At 46.9% G+C, this 14,067-nt stretch overlaps 1 long non-coding RNA gene across 4 annotated transcripts in view; it reads right to left on the bottom strand.

The window, feature by feature from the left end:
* LOC142062326 (uncharacterized) overlaps window positions 1-14,067 on the bottom strand; it is a 108,108-nt gene that overhangs the window by 63,585 nt on the left and 30,456 nt on the right. For all 4 annotated transcript variants that reach the window (XR_012662425.1, XR_012662424.1, XR_012662427.1 and 1 more), the window contains one exon: window positions 13,172-13,319. This is a non-coding gene — a long non-coding RNA (uncharacterized LOC142062326). The remainder of the gene's footprint in view (window positions 1-13,171; window positions 13,320-14,067) is intronic.

Raw genomic sequence — 14,067 nt, 5'->3', positions numbered from 1 at the left:
GCAGGGAGCTGTGCAGAGGCAAAGTCTGCAGCTTTTCCCAGCAAAGAACTGGCTTTTAAGTAGACAGAAATCAGGTGGCATTTTGCCTGTATCTTCCCCAGTGCCTGATCCCTCATTTCCTCCCCTGCCATCTGCCAAGCTACGTTCTCTGCTTACAGGTCAGATGTGGTTTATTTTTGAGAATTTCTTTTTTTCTTTTTCATAAAAGCAGCAGCAAGAGTGGGAAGTTCTTTGGCCTCTAAGCCAGAGTTGTCTGCAGTCCCTTCTTGCTGAAGTCAAGAGCCTTTCTGTCAAGCAAATGTAAATATACCTACCTCATACAACAAAGAGTAAAGCCACCTTCCAGCCAAGAGCAAGAAGCAGCAATTCCTGGCAACTCCACTCAGAGCAATGAAAGCATAATGTTCTATAACGCAGTTGCTGTGCCCAAAAGAGCATCCCATTCTCACTGAGACAAAGTCAGATACCTCCACGGCACAAAGCAGCCACGCAAACCTTATTAAACACGGCCCAATGACTGTGCTGAGTCGCCTAGTTGGGCAGCTCTCTGGCAAGATGCTCTCAACTCCTCATCAACTACAGGGGCATGTGGCTTCCTGAAAAGACTGCATTTCATTCCTCGCTACATGAAGAGCTCCTGCTACCTCTTAGTTCAGCACAGAGTACACAGATCTGTACTGAACAGCACTTTGCTCAAATGCTACGTCAGCCAAACCTCCCCATACCCTGCCTGCTTTCCCAAAATCTTTCAAAAAATACTTCCAGTGTGCGCTGGCAAGAGGCACGTTCACAACAGTTCTGCAGCATCAAATACCCAGACTTTGTGGTGCAGGCCTGGTAGAGCAGACAGCCAGCATTCAGACTGGCCCACAGGGATCCTGCCAGCATCTCTTGCTGGGGCTGTGTAGGACATCAACATTCTTTGGGCCCATGAAAACTGGCTCACTGCTGGCTGTGACAGGGAGGAAAAAACTGTCTTATGATCCCAGTTCCCTGAAAGTGTTCCTCATTGCTGTGGTTCTGGGGGGAAGGAGGCAAGGAGACCAAGCAACAGTGGGTGTGAGCTACTGCTACACATCCTGGGGTGTGCTGCAGGAGAATGAGGGCTCAGATCATACTGGCATGGCCTCTAATGGCGTGCTGAATTCTGGAGATCCGCCAGCAGCTGACTGAGCAAAGACTGCACAGGAGTTGGGAAAGATGGGCTTGGGATCTAGCTTGGAGGCAAGATGGATGCGGATCTTGGAGCCTACCCTGGAGCACTTCAGTCATCTGCTGGGGGTGAGGGAGTAGGAGCCCCATCTCAGCACAGCTTCTGTCAGAGGTGCTCTTGGTCTGCCTCAGTAGCTGCCACTCCTCTGCTTGGGAGGAGGGAGAAGAGCTTCTCTTTGATAGAATTTCATTTGTTCTCTTTTGCAATCTCAACAGCAGGATGGAAGCAGATAATGTGCAATTTGTTTTAACTCAGCTTTATCTTGTCAGTCCTAGCTATAATATTGCAGCAAGCATCATTCTGAAGAATAAAGATGCGATGGTGCAGGGTGAGACTCTGCAAACTCTATTGATTACATCACAAGTCATGACTATAAATATCTGAAGGAGAGAAAAATCCTTGTTCTATCTAAACATGTTCACGTAACAAAATGTACAACTGAGAGTGAGAGATGGCTCTAACAGGACACAGATGCTAGAAAGCAAAGCATTTAAGCCGCTTACCTTTCAACCTAAATAACATCCATTAAATGGAGCATCGTGGGACTCACACTGTGAAGAGAGAAATACAAAGGATTCAGTGTGTAGGAGCCTCAGAAGCACAGACAGTATGTCACGAAGGAAGCACTGTGTTCCTAATCACTACAGAGAAATCAAAGCACTTTCTCCAGCTCCTTTTGGAGCCAAGAACTGCTGCAAAAACGGGATGGTGAAGCCTAGAATTTCTGGGTGCATCTGTGCGGGGTGGAGGAGGGCACCAGTACAGCAGAGCAGCTCATTTACACCCTGCTCGTGATTCCAGGTTTGTCATTGTGCCAAGCCTGTGTTCTCACTGTGGAGGATGCAGAGAAAACAGGGCTGCCTGGCAGTCCATAGCCTGTCAGCTCTCAGGAAGGACCCTGGGCGCCTGTTCTTCTCCAGACCAAAAGTCAAATTCTAGGAGAAGACAATGCATGCAGTGAACACTGGCATTTAGCAGCTGAGGGTTCCTGCCAAGCCTGTCAGGGTGATTTTGATGGTCAGTGGCTGCCGCCCCAAAGCCAGCACCTGTGGTCGCAAACCCTATTTCTCTCCTTGTCTATAGGAAGCAACCCTGATCCATTCGTTCAGCTTATATTGATCCTCTTTTCTTTATTTTTATGAGAAATGAATTGTGAGGAGCTTTTTCTCTGTTTAAACTTGAGGAGATATTGTTCAAGGACTTGCTGTGATGTTTCTCTATCTGACAGCTTTATTGGGTAATAGCCACTGATGGTATATGTGTGCACAGACAGTCAGACCTTTTATACTACGTGTGTTCCCATAAAAATGATTGGTTTTAAGGTGTTATTCAAGCCTTGTTGTGATTGTACCATGGGACCAAGCAGCCTAAAAGGCAGAAGAGAACCTAAGGCAGATTAGTAGGCATGCATTGATTCTCCCTGTCCTCCACTCCCCAGCAGGGAGAAGCCAGGCCGCTAACTGCCTGCTGAAGACAGACAGCACAGAAGAGGAAAGCATGGCTCTGTTGAAGTTCCATCAGCAAATAATATTCAGACATCGCAGTTCCCTTGGGGAATGGCCACATCATATTTCCTTGCCATCCTGAACCAAGCTCAAGGGATTGGTTTGGGCCTAACGAGCCAAACACGGCTCTTCCGTCACCTTAGGCACTTTCTGCCCAGGACAGTGTCCCTGGCACAAGATGCAGAAGTGCCCAGGCAGACAGTGCTGGGCTGTTCTTCAGCAGGGAAACAACCAGAGCTCACTGCCCTCCAGGGCCTCGGGAAGCCCATTTCTTCCCCTGGCCCTCCTGAAACAGTGCTTGAGTAGCCCATGCACTGCTGCAACAAGTGCAGCTGCTTGTGCAGAGAGCTAGCTCTGCTTATGGTGTGGCTTGACTGGACAGCCACTGAGGGCTCTTGTTTATCAGCAGGTTTTAAAAGACTATCCACTGTGCTCAGCTTGTTGGAGGGGTTTCAGTCCTACTGTTCCTAAAGCAAAAGCCAGTCCCCTTTAAAAGCAAGACCGAAGGCATAATTCATGCTACTAGCATCCCCGTTACTCTAATTCCAAAAGAGAAACTGTGCTTTTGTTGATTTATTAGCCAGTGCCATTAACTAGCAGTAGTTAATTATCACACATTACTTGTGGCTGGGATTTCAGATAATTTATAGTTTTGATTGTCTATTTTCTTGTCAGTGGTTTCAAAACCCCATCCACCCGGAAGTGAAAAAGTTTAAATGTTCTCCCAGGGATGGCTGGCTCACTTTGGCACTGGTCAGTGAAGGTAATGAGGAAGAGTCACTGATTATTTCAAAAATGAAGAACAGATGTTCCACATATTAAGGAGCTATTATGCTAAGTGTCATTCCAGTGACTTGTGGGAGTGGCACACTCATTTGACTCAGATTAGCTGTTCCAACAAGGTCATTTATGCTTTAAAGTAATTAGTTATGCCCGTATTGATAAAGTAGAAAAAAAAATACAACCTGGCAATGAAGCATCATTACCTCATCACCAGACTATCTCCTCAAGTACAAGCTTCCTCAAAAATCCCAGCAGAGACCAGTTCATATATAACACAAGATTTTATTCCTTCCTTTTCTGTGCTGCAGGACAAAAGGGGATGTGTCTGTTGAACCCCGGATCCCAATAAGAAACCAGAGGGTTTCAGAAAAAATGTTGGCATGCCACCTTCCTGGGAAGCAGCAGAATGGCTACAGAGCCCAAGGGATCCTTACCCAAAACAGCACCTAGGAGATACAGCTCCATGCACTTAGTGAACAAAATTATACTGATTCCAATTACCCCTTCTGTATCTTGGTTAATGTTTCCTTGGGCTGCACCAGGCAGGACTTTGGTCCAGTAACTAAAGAACAAAACCTCATTGGATTCACCACTTGTTTTCTTGGCTTGACCTGATGCAGCTCTCATGATAAGGGGCCTAGTGCTCCTGGGGGCTGCTGAAAGGACACAGAGATTTCTTTCTACGTATGTATTATCATTATTAAGGTTGAACCAGAAGCCTGGTAATGGTATCAGTGTTTGTAAGCTGTGCCAGCTGCCTATGATCCAGCGGGACGTTTTTGTTGATGTCAGCAGGCCACCACAGGAAATACCGACGCAAAGTCTCAATGTCTGCAGACCGTGCAACCAGGCAGCTCCCAAGCACTGCCCTGCAACACCTGCAACAGCCTCACCTGCTCTTTCCGCTTCTCACCTCTGCCTTGCAGCAGCACCTTGCGCAGCAGAGAGGGAAGAAGCCTCTGCCTACCCTGCCCGGCTCTGCAGAGATCCAGGGGCCTCTGCGCTGTCACCCTGGAAAGGCTTTCTGTCCTAGAAATGGGCAAGATGAACACCCAGTGCCTTCCAGCCACAGTGGGAAGAGTCAGCCTTGTAACGTGGGGCGGCAAGTGGCGGCAGCACCTCGCTGGGGGCGAGGCAGCCCGCCCTGCAGGCAGGAACTGCGGGAAGCCGCGGCTGGCGCAGAACGGAGCCCCTGGGAAGGAGCGGGCCCCCTGCGCCCCAGGCACTCCTGCCATCACCAGCATGCTGCCACTGCCGCCGAGCCCCGTCCGCTCCCCCCAACGCATGCCCCGGCGGCGCGGGCACTGTCCCACCGGCTGGCAGGCCGGGCGAGCCCAGGGGCTCCAGCCCACAGGCAGCCACCCCTGCCCCACCTCGAGCCATCCCCACGCGCTCGTGGGCCGGGAACCGCTCTGCGTCCCCTCTCTCCGCTCAGGTGCAACATAATGGGAAGAAGAAATGAGACTTCTAAGTGCATGCAAATGGCTTGTGAAACCTGCAGGAAACCCATTTGAAAAGCTTGCAACGTATTCAAATAGTAGCAGTAAGTTTTCAAACAAACAGCTGTTTCAAGAAACCCAGCTCCGAATTCGCTCTCTCTTCTCCGCAAGGCGTGTCAAATCTCCATCAAACGCTTGCCACCTGTTTCCACTTCGCAGGCGACCAATCCTTGTTCATCAAAGTAACAAAGCTGTTTTCAATTTGAAAGCAACAAATCAAAGTTTAATTATTTTGCCCTTCAGAGCTTTATGCTATCTTTAACAAAAGCTTTTTCAGATATTAAGAACTATCATTGGCTGGCTTAAAAAGGGAATAATTGACTGACAGCTGGAAAAACACTTCTAAGGACAATAGTATTTGTCAGTCTGGTATTTTTCACTCTGAAGACAAAACGCATTTTATCAACACCCTGAAATTATTTTGTCAACAAAATTCATTTTGTAGCGTTACCTTCATCTGTCAAGCTGAGAGAACATTCTCTGGAGTGTTTTCAAATCATTTTGCTAACCCAATTAATTTCTGCAAAATTCAGTTTTGCCTTTTAATCGTATGTGTGGGAAGGTGTTGCAATACATGCACGGGAAGGCGTGAACAGCAGCGCCATTAGCTCATGCACAACCAGAAAGAGGCCATATGTGCAAAATACGTGCCAGTAAAACATTACAACGGCCCAACACAAGTTGAGAAGAGGAGGTGCAACAAACGACCAACCACATGTAGACAAGAATTCTGCTTGAGTAAATCAAGTTACTTGATCTCACTGAAACTATTTCAAGGAAGGAGCTTTACGTAGAATATTGCACAGCTATTAGAGAAACATGTGTGTGTGCATACACAAAACCAAGCATTATTGCCCTAAAACAAGCAGAATCTACGAGACACTTCTATCGTCCTATGGCACAGGCGATCTGGAAGATGTACCAGTGCCCCACACAACAGCATTAGGTACAGCTAATGGAGAAGGACCTTTTACACACTTGATACATTGATGTTGGTAGCAAACAACTGCTGTGGTTCTGTGCCATACAGGGGATTTTCAAGGGGCATTCTTCCAAAGGTCTGCCATGACTCGGACACCAAATTCTCAAATATTTTCTATGTTACCTCTCAGAATCTCTTGACTGCCTTTCTACTTGAATTTAGATTTCTAGTGGATATGTAAGTGGACAATTTTCCTTGTGCCCATTTTGTTTTCTGAGAAAATGATCCACAAAGAGGTCAAATAACTTTTCCAAGGCCATGCATTCAATCAGCACCAGGTAATGGAATAAAACCCAAGCTCTCTGCCTCACAGTGCATCCCCGTAGGCAACAATACCAGGGAAAGTCACTCACGCATTGCCAGAATGGCACATGCATGTTCCTAGATGAATAATGAATAAGCTCAGACATTCTCAAACACAATTATGACTGCGTTTGTATGGACAGAAAGCATTCCCTTCTTTACAGATCACACATGTTGCATTTTGGAACACTGTAAATTTTAAAGGAAAAGGCATTTCTGAAGCCTTAGAAATTAATTTATGGGCAACTGAAATACGTTTCCCAAGAGCTGTATGACTGTGGGGCATTCTCTGAAATCAGTGGGCAACTGGAGAAAAGGCTTGAACTGGACTGTGGGTCTCCCCAGACCTCTGGCCCTCTATTCAGGAGCACAAGCCCACAGATGCTCACATGCATAAATATGAGAGCTGATCCACAGAGTCAGACATGCAAATTTATACTGTATGCTAAGAAATGCTGGTAACTGTTATTCCTGGAAACAAAAACATTCCATCAAAGTCTCTCTTTAAGCTTGTTTCTACATCTTTTACCAGTTCCTATCATAAGCCTCAGTCTCAAAAGGTGAATTTGGGGTGCAAGTTTCTGCCTCACACCTTGGCTTCATTTTTCTAGTCTTCTGCAATGCACTTTCTGATTTCCTGGAGGTAGATTCAGGCTGAAGCAAGGAAACGCTGCTCAGCTTCAGTAAGGAAAATCTAGAACACCTTCACAGGTTTCAGAGCAAACACAAATTCTTTCCAGGTGTGGCAGTGTCTGTGCAGTTCCTTCTTTAAGACATGCTGTCACTCTTGTATTGGGTTTACGTGGCAAGGTTTTGGTGGCAGGGGCCTGCAGGGGTGGCCTCAGCGAGAAGAGGCCAGGAGCTGCCCCCATGCTGGACTGAGCCACTTCTAGCCAGCTCCAAAACAGACCCGCTGCTGCCCAAAGCTGAGCCAACCAGCAACACCAGCAGTGCCTCTGTGATAACATAGTTAAGAAAGGGGAAAGAAGGTTGCACAAAAGCTGGGGAGGGAGGAATGAGAAAATGCGAGAGAAACGGCCCTGTAGTCACCAAGGCCAGAAGAGACGGAGGGGAGGAGGTGCTCCAGGCACCGGAGCAGAGATGCCCCTGCAGCCCCTGGTGAAGACCATGGCAAGGCAGGCTGTCCCCCTGCAGCCCATGGAGCTCCACAGTGGAGCAGATACCGCCTGCAGCCCGTGGAGGCCCCGTGCTGAGTAGGTGGATATGCCTGAAGGAAGCTGTGACTTGTGCAGAGCCCATACCGGAGCAGGCTCCTGCAGGACCTGCGGCCACGGGGGCCCTGCGCTGGAGCAGTGCCTGGGTAGAATGGAGGCCAGGGGGAAGGTGTTTTTAGTGTTGTTTTTCTTTCTCACTATCCTATTTTTTAATTTGCAATATATTAAATTAAGTTTTCTCAAGTCAAGTCTGTTTTTCCTGTGATGGTAATTGGTGAGTGACCTTCTCGTCCTTATCTTGACACAGGAGCTTTTTCATCTTCTTTTCTCCCCCTGTCTTGCTGAGACGGGAGTGAGAAAGGAGCTTGGTGGGCATCTGGCAGCCAGCCAGGGTTAACCCACCACAACTGTTAATGGCTGAGTTGGAAAACGAAAACCTCAACCCAGTGGATGATACAGCTGTTTACCTCTTACCTCTGTGCTGCCTGCTGCGTGCCCCGGAACCCAGACCTTCAATAACCATTCCCCATCAGGGCGACAAAATCTGATACATCCCTCCCCTGTCCTGTCTGTGCTGGGGTTCTGTCACCACCACCGTCCCTCTCCCAGTTCTGTCTTCCCACCAGCTCCCGACAGTGTCGAGGTTTTTACAGTCACAGTCACATGACTTAAATAGACTTGCTCCCTCTGGGCTCCTTTCTGACACTGAATCATTAATTCATTAATCTGTTTTTCATATTTCTAAATGGAAACAGACACGACTGGTGGGGATGATCAATACTGTGTTCTCTCATTCCTCTCAGTTCCCATCATTTTAGAATCTACTCTGCTTTTAATCTTAGGTTTTTTCAACAGGAATTGGCTTTGTGAAGCATTTGACACTTCATTATGGCAGCCCCATGCTAATAGATTTAATAATTCATATCTGCATTGGTCACTTATAACTGATATTACACATTCCAGGGCTGCTTCATGACTCTATGTTCTTGTGAACCAGTAACAGCTTTGGCCTTCCCCAGTGATCTCTTGTTGCATTACCAACACACAGGGACTGCACCTATCAAGACCACGAACTCCAAATATGGCCTGGAAAAAGAGTGAGTATCTCCTTACACTGATCTTGAGAGCATCAGAAAATAGACAGTAGGTGAAGAGTGAAATCCAACAGACTGCTAGAGCAAGGCGTAACAGAGCTACCAACACAAACAAGCAATAAAGCACAGACATGTCAGGAGCACAGACAGCACTGTTCCAGAGCAGCATGACTATGACACATCTACTGAGTCCTTAGAAATGTCCAGCATGGCACACTGTGGGGCCTTCTACTGAAAAAACAAGGGTAATCCTGAGAGTAGCTAGTCACAGCAAGAGAAGAGGCAAATGCAAGTCCTACCTTCAGAAGAGACTGAACAGGCTGTATCTCTGGCTGAGTTCATAATCACTAACAGCATATTTATTAAATCATTACTATTATTTAATTTATATAACATTTTCTGCAAGTCTGACGACCTTTACAGCATTACTGTTGGTGCGGGATCACTTTACCCACATCTGAAACAGGACAAAGCAGCTGTATGCAGCTAGTAGATTACAGAAGCACGGAGAAGGGATAGCCTATCCATCAAAAGAGAGCAGAGCTTCAGACAGAATGGAAAGCACTGTCTTGGCACCCAGCCTGGATACCGCACCTCACAGCCTGACTCATCTAGGAAGCGGACAGAGAAACCATAATGCCTGTGACTGGTCAGCATTTTGCACATCAGCTCTATCCAGAGCCTGGAGCTTCTGCTGCTGCAATGCACACATAAGAAGCACTCACGGGGTTTCCAATCACAGATTTCCGCTGGGTAAGTGGACCCAGCTGTCCAGCTTGTGAGGTCAGAGCAATTGTGGAGTTAAGGCAACAAAGCCCCAGGCTGCCAGCGCTGTAGAAGCAGTGCCCTTGCACATGCTAAGAGTACATGCCAGCATGGCACTCAAATAGCAATGGCCAGTGCTTTATCACGGAAGGAGAGGCACTTTCATCTTGTAGAAGTTTGGGTATCAACTGTCAGGTGGACTTGACTTAAAGGAGCAATTCAAAGGGGTCCCAGCGGTCCTCAAGAAATAAGGACACCCATGTATGATCAAGGACAAAAACAAAAGCACTGGGTGTTGTTTGCATCTCAGGAATAGCATTTCCACAAAGACAAACCATCACATGGTACTTTACAAGTGGTTCTTCAGCACCTCTGCAACCCGTAAAGGCAAAGAGGCCCAAAGGCTACAGAGGAACACGACGGAGAGCTCTGAGGCTGCCGAGCACCCTATCCACTTGGCAAAGAGATTCCTGATGCCAAGAGGAGGATTCAGTGGAATTAGGCAACTAGCATACCGAGACACAGATACGAGATGAAAAGCAACAGCACTGAGAGAAAATAGTTTCAACAGCTGCACAGCACTAATTAATTCAAAAGCAAAAACTACAGAAGGCCACAGGGCTCAATACATATCTGTGGGGTCACTCACTCCACTGGCTTTAGGGGCTTTCCCAGCGACAATTCTGGCCACGTTTCATGCACGCATCAATAGCACAAGAAGCCACCAGAGCCCAGAATGCTTTTGTGATCTATTTGTTCATTTTGCAAGCCAGTCTTGTGTTTTCGTATGTTACCACTACAAGCCCTGTTAGGCCTGTGAGCAGGAAAAGAGGGCACCAATCTCTCAGAAATCAAGTGCCAATCTGCACTCCTCCTTCCCCGTGAAGATTCATCTGAGCCAGCACCACTTCCATTACTGCCATGCAGGGGCCAGATGTGCACACAATTCATCATGGGCACAGGTATGCAAAGGGTTTAGGTATGCTACTAGGGCTGTGACATATTCTCCACACTCATCCAGAGGCAGCCCAGGTCTGCTAGCCCAGCAGCGTAACACGCTTGCCCTGGCCAAAAAAGCCATGCTAAAGCCTGCATACCACAAGCATCTGCAGTGTGCTGTGCTGTATAATTAGCCTATGATGTGGAGCCTGATGAAAGCTCCTACATGCCAGGCACGGCAGGGTGCAGGAGGTTCAGAGACTGGAGCAAAGTCACTTGAACACATAAAAGCAGCAGGAAACAGTGGGATGACACGTTGGAATGAGGTTCACAGACCCTGTCTTTGAGGTGAATCCCCATGCCTGAGCTTTGTGTTACCCCTGAACTCCGCGATTTCTCTTGAAACCAATTGTCCTTTCTGTTAGCATCATGTGCCTCGGGGCAGGGCTCCTAGTAGAAAATAGTTTGTGTTATTTAAAACATGGAAATTCACAACATTTACTTCAAACAGCCCAGACAAAAAAGGCAGATGACATATTTGCTACAAATTCCAAAGAGAGAAAACTACATCTCTTGCTTTTATGGTAACAGGAAAACCTGAAAGAGACATTAACAGCTCCTTTAATCATGATTACAGAAGATGTCATCCTCTTTTCCTGAAATGAATGAACATACTGGTAGTTGGCCCTCAAACCCTCCTTAGCGGAATTAGAATTACTCTATACTGGATTTCAAACCAGACTGAACAAAGCCTGCATTTGCTTTTGTTGTTGCTATAGAAAGAGCCTAATGACCAGGGCTGCTCCTCTTGGCACTAGAATTTGATCTGTATAAAAGGTTATAAACCAGCCTGGGTTCAGCTCAAACAAAGAGAAAGCAGCAAAAGATGAGCTTGACAGCTCTACCCTGCACCTCTCACTCTGTCCTGACGGCAATATACAGTAACCTAAGAGGTCTTTCTGGCTTTTACTTTGGTGGCTTTGGAAAGAGAGTATTTTATACTGAGTCATGAGGAAGCTACTTCATTTCTACAAGCAAAATGGCAGAACACTATACCGACTTCTGTTTACCCACTCCTGCCTGTGTTTTAGGGGAGTACAAGTCACCCAGACTCTGCACCAGTGCTTTTGCAGTGTAACAATCTCCCTACACTACCATGTGAAGATGAGGGCAATGAATCAGGGGTGGCACGTGGAGTTTCTGCACCCAGCAAGGATTTCTGTGTGAGCCAGAGGCCAAGAGGAAGCAGCATCCACCTCCCTGGGTTCTCCATGAACTTCTCCAGTGCGGGTCCTTCCCATGGGCTGCAGTTCTTCATGAACTGCTCTAGTGCAGTTCTGTTCCACATGTCCTTTCCATGGGGTGCAGTCCTTCAGGAGCATGGGTTCCCCACAGGACCACAGGTCCTGCAGGAGCCTGCTCCAGCACAAGCTTCCCACGGGGTCCCACCCTCCTTCGAGCATCCACTTGCTGCAGTGTGGGGTCCTCCACAGGCTGCAGGGTGGAATCTGGTCCACTGTGAACCTCCATGGGCTGCAGGGGACAGCCTGCCTCACCATGCTCTTCATCACGGCTGCAGAGGAATCTCTGCTCCAGAACCTGGAATACCTCCTCCCCCTCCTTCTTCACCGACCTGGGTGTCTGCTGAGTTGTTTCTCTCACATTTTCTCACTCCTCTCTCCTGGCTGCTGTTGTGCAGCAGTTTTCACTCCTTCTTAAATATTTTATCACAGAGGCACTACCACCATCACTGATGGGCTCAGCTTCGGGCAGCAACGGGTCTGTCTTGGAGCCATCTGGAACTATCTCTGTCCAACACAGGGGCAGCTTCTGGCAGCTTCTCACAGAAGCCACCCTCACAGCCCCCCTGCTACCAAAACCTTGCCACTTAAACCCAACACAGATACCAACAGAGCAACTCAGCGCAAGCCGTCTGTTCCTTTGCTCCTTGCGGCCGCTGTGCCCTCCATGGCAGATCATGGAGCATATGGGACGCACCAGGAAAGCAAAGGGGCTGAGGGGTGGATCACGCAGGATAAGTGCCTTTAACTGATACACACACCTCTGGCACTAGCTCCCTTGTCATCTATCCCCAGCAAGTATTTATTAATGAAACTCTCCTGATTGTTGAGTCATTTGATTGTTAAAGCTTGTGGAACTCTTACTGTTATTATTCATTGTTATTAATGTTCACAGTTCAGCCTCTCTCTTTCCAATATGCTCCAGAGAGGAAATCGAAGGCTGAAGCCGATCGTTACAGTAAATGAATGATGGAGCCGCTTGAGGAAAGGAGTAAGCCTGCTGCTCTGGGACTGTTGCAGGTTACTGGGAGTAAGTTAATCTTCACACACAAGGACTGCAAAATGACAGGCTGTTTCAGGTGGGTTCTCTGGTCTGTGCACTGCGTCCTCAGTCAAGTCATCAGTGAGCATCACCCTAACAAAGCCGTCTGTGCGCAGGACCAGTTACCCAGGCTAGGTTTTGATCTACATGCAGAAGCAGGAGCACAATGCCTGCTAGGTGGGTTCAACACAAAGACTCAAACAGATGCTACAGGCAGCTCAGCACAGCCTTGCAGAAAACACATCTCCACATGACTGCACGTACTGGGGAAAAGCAGAGCTGGCTATCCTCAGAAAGTTTTCTCCTCTCCACTCCTCTGCAACAGCTCATTCCTCATAAAAGGCCTAGGACAACACCAGCAGGGCACAGCAGGTGGTAGACCGGAGCTCAGGAGTGCAACACCTGAATGCGCTGCATCAAGGGGGAACAGCACGCTGCGTGCTTCAGTACTTTCCCTCTCTTCCCCTTCTCCAGGCCTCCTCCACCTTTTCACAGCTTCTTTGCTGCATGATGTTTGCCAATTCCCACACCACATATAAACTCCCCAGGCCAGAATGGTAGTGCTCCTACCTGTCTGATAGTCGAGATGCTTCTAAATCCTCAGTAGCGTTCTTATGCCAGCTTTCCAGAACAATACATTTCTTCATATTATATCTTCGGAGTCTACAGAGCCGTCACATACCATATTTGACCTATTATTCATCTCAGACAGAGAATTCTGCAAAGCAAGAAGAAATAAAAGACAGTTTAATACAGCTTTACTAAAATGGAATTTGCCAAAGACTCATAGAAAAATGGATTTAATTAGGGCTGCTAATGGGGAACAGTTTGTTCCCGTGATTTAAAGCAGAAGTTAGATAGTGTCTATAATTTCAACATTTTAAATTATACATAGCGGGCTATTTCTCATTTCTACCTTAATTATAAAAATCCATCTTTATGAATCACAATTTTGAGGAAAATAAAGTAAAGGCAGCAAAAATGATGTTTTATTTAATAAAACTTATAAGAACTCACAAAAGAAGCAAAAGACTTCAGTATGGATAAAATACTATAGCAAATAATAGTTGCAGACAGTCCTCTGTACACTACTTAAGGACAGCACAACAAGGTTAATTTTTTACTTGGGAAAAGGTGTGTAAAGGAAGAAGGTGTGTTCTGTTATAAAAAATGAAATCGGGTATAGTTTTTCTGCAATAATGGGAACGTCCTCCATTTAATTTTGCAGCTAACCAGTCTATTAGAGTTGCAGGCATTAATTGGCCTAACATGCTCCAGCTAGTCATCACATATTCTAGAAGTCTCTGCTACCCCTTCTTACATTGATTACTGTCAGAATCTCTCAATTGCCTGAAAATTGCTTCTCCAGATAAAAGGGCCAATAGATCTTGTTAGAACTACTCCTGAGCCTCCTCTGTAGCCTTTGATTTTATTTAAAACTAACAAACGTTGCTTTTGTGAAATTC

Source organism: Phalacrocorax aristotelis, chromosome 10 (genome assembly GCF_949628215.1).
Source record: "Phalacrocorax aristotelis chromosome 10, bGulAri2.1, whole genome shotgun sequence".
Lineage (NCBI taxonomy): Eukaryota > Metazoa > Chordata > Aves > Suliformes > Phalacrocoracidae > Phalacrocorax > Phalacrocorax aristotelis.
The sequence above is the reverse complement of the archived record's forward strand: the minus strand, read 5'-3'. Positions and strand labels throughout refer to the sequence as shown.